The sequence below is a fragment of the Triticum urartu genome, chromosome 3 (assembly GCF_003073215.2).
Source record: "Triticum urartu cultivar G1812 chromosome 3, Tu2.1, whole genome shotgun sequence".
In the NCBI taxonomy this organism is placed as follows: domain Eukaryota; kingdom Viridiplantae; phylum Streptophyta; class Magnoliopsida; order Poales; family Poaceae; genus Triticum; species Triticum urartu.
In genome coordinates, this window is record NC_053024.1 from 462,936,736 (window position 1) to 462,942,914 (window position 6,179).

Sequence of the window (6,179 nt, forward strand, 5' to 3'; positions counted from 1 at the left end):
CGGTGGACCACCCGGTGCAGTGGACGAGGGTGTAGATGAGGTAGCTCCAGTGCGGTGGTGAAGCGCGACTGTCGTCTTCGTCGTCGTTGTCCGGCACAGAGGTGGGGAACGGTGGGGAAAAAGACGATACGAGGGGCGATTCGAGGGTTGGCGGTGAATTAGGGATTTGAGCAATCTGGGCGCAAAAGGGGACGGTGGAGAAGAGAGATTTTGCAGGGCTGGAATTGGGGCCGTCAGATATTTCAATCCGAAACGTGGAAGCACGAACTCATATTGCCGTCGTCCTTTTTTGGGGGGGAGGGGGGTGCGCTACACGTCCGTGCGACACACACAACCACCCCGACAGGACTATGCTTCGGTGCCTTAAGGCACCTGCCTTTGTGTCCATGACATATGGGCCCAACAGGTGGATGGCCCACATGTCAGTGACCCAAAGGCAGTTGCCTTTAAGGCACCGAAGCAGCGTCCACCCCGACACGACCCTGGTTTGCCTGGTGCGTCTACATTTGAGAATGCAAACGAATCTTCTTTCATTTGCAAACGAATCTGTATGTATTATCATGCCCGTGTTTTCCTTGCAATAATTAGTCATTCGAAACGAGATACTCCATCCGTTCACTTTTGTAAGTCATTTCAGACAACTTAAAATGAACTGTTTTGCACATTGTCTGAAATGTCTTCAAGGTCTTATAAAAGTGAACAGAGGGAGTACTATAAATTAATTAATGAGGAGTTATTTGAAAAAAAATCGAAACGGTACCCACACTAACGTAGATTAGAGTGTGTGTGACATAATTAGTTATTTGAATTAGAGTGTGTGTCACGTAGTTAGTTATTTGAATTAGAGTGTGTGTCACGTAGTTAGTTATTTGAATTAGAGTGTGTGTCACGTAGCGATCTCCAATTCTAACGTGGATTTCGCATTTCACTATATCCATGCTACTTTTTTAATACAAATTCATATGTATATGATGAACACCATGGTAGTGGGAAAACTTTTGGATGGATTCAAACATATGACCTACAAAATAGCACAACAAACTGAGTCAATGTCAACTTTTCGAAACTTAGTATGGCACGAATTCGAAATAATTACCCGTATGCCTGGTCCTCGGTTCAAATCTTACAATGTACACCGAATTGAAACATCGATATTAAGTCTCATACTATGTACATTCAAATGTTGTTTTTAGCCCCCCCCCCCCCGCACAAACCCTACATACTTCCTGTATCGGTCAATCTTCCTCTCCTAACCACCTTAGGAAGCTATCGGTTTCCAACACACGTTCATTCTTTCTCTCCATGTTTCGATCTCTTAGTCTCTCAACTACACAACCCCTTTTTCCACTCTGTTACCAAATGTATTTACCTCACACACCCGCCATTGCACCCCATGCCGAGCTCTCTCTCCCCCCCCCCTCTCCCCCTCTCACCTTCTCGCTCTAAATACATGCATTGCCTATCTAGCCCCCCAACCTCTCGTGCATGCGCACGCACGCACGTTGTATATCTAGGTCACTCCCTCGAGACTGTCTCACTCTTTCTTCCACACGGCGGGCCACACTCGCTCAATCTCGCTCTCTTTATCTGAGTCTCGTTTAACCTTGTTTTCTTTCACACACAAATGATATATCTCCCTGTTCGGGCCTCGATCGACATACTCTATACTCTCTCACGCAGATTGTCTATCTAGGTCAGTCCATCCAAGCCGCCACCACTCTTTCGACCTCATGGTGGGCCACACTCACTCAATCTCTCTCTCTCACTCTCTCTCTCTCTCCGTATGTCTCGATTGACCTCGCTCTTTCTCGAACAAAAACGATATATCACCATGTTGAGCCCAATTCGACCTATTCACATTGTATACTCTCTCTCACGCACATCGTCTATCTAGATCACTCTCTCCAACCCGTCTCACTCTTTCGATCGCACGGCGACCCTATGTGATCGGTTGACCTTGCTTCCTCTCACGCACAAAATATATCTACACGTCTGTGACTGGATCATCTCTCAAGCTCTATCTTACAGCCCTCACCCTTGCCAAAAAGCTCAATCGGACAATATCTCTCCAGAGCATATATATTTGTTCAATGAATGTCGGACCACACTCACTTTGTCTCTCTATCTATATGTCTCTCGATTGACCTCGCTTTCTCACACCGTATCTTCCATGCGTTGAAGCTACTACCTCTCCATCCCTCGCAAAGCTGGAGCTATTTACATTGCGAGGGGCACTCCAACCTTGGATTAATTTGTGTAGGCATTTATTCCGGTCGGTTTAGATTATATTTTCGTAGCATTCGGCCCACAACTACTCCAATCACCGTAGCGGGTAATTAAGCTATGGGGAGCACCAAATATGAGCACCGGGGAGCCGTTGGATCGAAGATGCAGCGGCACACACGAGGCATGAATGTTTTATTTGCAAAAAAACCTTTGGAGAGTTAGGAAATTGCGCATAATTACAAAGACTACTCCCAAGCCATTGGATCTCACTTCCAACGGTGTAAAAACTCGTATCACCATAGTATCTAAGCTGCAGGGTGGGTGTGATATTCTATGCCGCTGTCATTTTTGTTCGTAAACTTGCAAAAAACATGTAACTCGTGTCGTTACTTGTCTAACCGCGCAAAGTGTTTGTTCAGAAAAACCATCCTACACTGAAATATCGGAACAACACATGGGGGTCCCACTTGTCATTAATCAAATTTGGACCTAAAACTAACAAATCTGAAAGACGAGATTTGAACTGGCAACCTGGACTACAAAGCGTAAGTCGATAGCCTGAAAAAACGAACGGTTGTTGGCTTTGTCCCATAACTTGATTTTATACAGTACTTGCGTTGAGTAGAGTAGAGGGAGTGCCTCGTCAACACGTGCATGACCGTTATCTCACTTACTGGTGGGTCCCAGGTCTGCGATCTCAATCTCTCTTCTCTCCATCATCTAACCTTTGCACGGGCACACACGAAGAGCGGCGCTAGCTTGCCGTGGTGTTATTACAACTAAAAAAAACTTGGAAAATAGAAGAATCGCCTAGAACAAGAGACGTTGTGGCTGGTCGAGACGGAGCTAACCACATCTATCCTCCATGCCACGTTTGCATGATGAAGCCGTGTGGCTAGTGGGGTGTTTTCAACCGACTGGCTGGGTCCCGAGGTCGAACCATAGGTACTCTACTACGTCTGATACAGTATATTTTTACACGCACATTTTTCCTCCGTGCCGAGACGTGACACACCCTACCGCGCGATTTCGGGGTCCTCCCGGGTGGTGCACGCATATATTCTTCCTGACGTGGGACGCCCTACCGCGCGTTTTCTGGGTCCTCCTCGGTCGTAGCGCCGAAGCAAGTAAATGAGTCGTCAAATCATGAAAGACCACCTTTCCCGCCGAGTACATCAGTGAAGCACGGTGGCTAGCTAGTTGGGCTAGTTCGACCGATTAGCTAGGCCGCCGCCACATTTGTTTTTTCACCCCTTTTTTATCTACTTGCCGGCAGGTAAATTTAAATATCCACCACGGCATTGCTCTGGTGTTTGGGTGCGGCAGGATTTTTAATTTTTTGATTGACGGGAGTAGGCACGGCAGGATTTTTAATTTTTTGATTGACGGGAGCAGGCGCGGCAGCAATTAGTCACGATGACTCCACCTATACCCACTGCTCCCTGATGTGAGAAGTCATCGACTGGTGTTTTACCGTGGTGAAAACCAAAAGATTCCCCGCTCCCTCCGCCTTCCCGTAGATTGCATTGCCTTTCAACCGTTTCGCCCCCTTTGCTTCCTCTCCCCATTGCTTCTACCAAGTGCCATGGCGGCGCAGCAGATCATGGAGTCCGAGGTGAGGCTCCTGACGCAGGAGCTCCATGCCAAGGATGTGGAGCTCAGGGCCAAGGACGTGGAGCTCCGTGAGCTCAAGGAGGAGAGGAGTGCCATGCTCCTCCATTATGTGCAGGAGTTCACGGAGCTTCAAAAGCGGCAGGCGTCCACCACAAAGATGCTCGAGGCGTCGGCGGCGTTGCTGCAGAAAGCGGGAGATACGATAGGCCGTCAGGGGAGCCGGCTGGAGCGCGAGCGGGCCGATCATGATGAGGTCCAGGATCGCCTCAGCCACTTGGTGAACCAAGTTGCCACACACGTGTTGCGGCTAGGCGATGCCTACCGTCGTGCCAGCGCGACGATGCCGGCCGTCGGGCTAAACCCTCTGCATGGGCATGTCCATGTCTCGGTGCAACATGACCGTTGGATCAAACTCAGACGGTGCAGATCAGTCACTGTTGCACAAAGCGTGTGGGTGTGTTTGGTTGCATTCTCATCTCAATATAGTTGTTTCCTCTTCGTGTATTTTTGTCAACCTACTAGTGTGGACTCATGCACCCTTCATGCACTCTGCCAAACACGCAAAAGTGGGTCGAGAAGGGAACTTTTTCTCCCATCCTGTGCACCCTTCATACACCCTGCCTAACACTATTCGTGCTTCATGTGGTTCATGTTTCATGGAGTACTGTAGCACCGTACTCTCCGTGCGCTGTGGACCTAGTTCTGTTAACATTGATCTCACTGTCCATTCTCGACCGGACAGTCGAAAAAGCGGTACTTTGTTACATATAGGAGTAGTTGACATGCGCACAACATCATTTGTTATCGTCATATCTTACTACACTAGCAACAAGATTGTGTAGTACTGACGTATGAACCACTGCACATGCCTAGTAGTAGGAGCACTGTGTATGCCGTGTTTCGCACTCCTCCGTCGTAAGAGTGGAAACGCTTGTTGAAATCATTTTTTTTCTTCTGAAAAACAGTGGACACGCTCTACCGTGCGGATCCTCCTCCAGCCATGCACTAAATTACTCACTTTCGCCGACGTGTGGGACAGCCAGCATCGGGGTCCACCAGCCATGCACTAAATTACTCCGTAGTAGAGTGACGGTAGACTACCCCGATCAAAGTGCCGCAGTAATGCCCAATGAGCCGTCAAATCACAAAACCCCCCTCCTTTCCAGCAGTAAGTTGGACGGACGAAGCAACCATCATTTCACTCTTCTCTCTCAGCTTCGTCTCTACCCAACCCTCGCTTCTGCCTCATATTTTTCCTCATTTCTTCAAAAAAAACCCGACCTGCTTCTGCCATTGTTCTTCTCTCCCAAAGAAGGAAAGGTGAGCGCATCAATGGGGTTTGTGATTATGGTTTCTTTTCTTTTATTTCTATTTGACAGTTTCTTGATGGACGCTGGAGCACCGGCCGTAGTGATGTCTATGGCTCCGGCCAAAACCGTCGAGGCTCATGGTACGAAGAAGCGCAAGCACCCCGCCGAGACTACCGTAGACAAGCTCAAAGCCATCGCCCTGTCCAAGCCCCCCTCTCCGGGATCCCTCATTAAGCAAGTCCAGGTAATATCTCTTCTTGACGATCTTTTTCTCGATCTTGATCGTGTTTTTTCATCTAACACGCAGTACTAGTACTAGTAGTACAACTTTCTGGGTGATCTTGCATGTGATTTTTGTGTGCCAAATGACGGTTCTAAATTCCTCTTTTGACCAAAACATGCGAGAGGTTGACACTGATTTCTTATAGATTACTTTCAACTACTCCCTCTGTCCCAAATTTCTTGTCTTAGATTTGTCTAGATACGGATGTATCTAATACTAAAATGTGACTTGATACATCCATATCTAGACAAATCTAAGACAAAAATTTTGGGACGGAGGGAGTACTTTATGAACATCAATGCTACCTTTTAAGAGGGTATATTTGCCTCAGTAACTTGTGTTATGGATATTGCATGTAATCCCTCTGCTCTCATGCCTTTGAAGACATGTTCTAGTGTCTTTGTTCACTCATTTCTGTGTGTATATGTAGTCATATATGGAGTATGATATCGAAAATCATCTTATATTTCTGAACGGAGGTAGTAATAAAATATGGTTTCTGTTTGAATTAGAACCAGGTCCGCGGTGGAGATGAAGTTCTCAAAGTCATGTCGTGTGAACTGGAAGACCTGATGATGAGTTCTACTGCTGAACTATCCAGCTGCTGTGTCCTTGTCGCCATGTGTCCTCAACTAGTGTTTTCCTGTAGCATTTTTGTCAGGAGTGTTCTCGAGGCTGTACTTGACCACAACAATTTCCTGGTTGTGCCTTCGATTACGAAGGGTGTGGTTCTTGTAAAGCTTCCC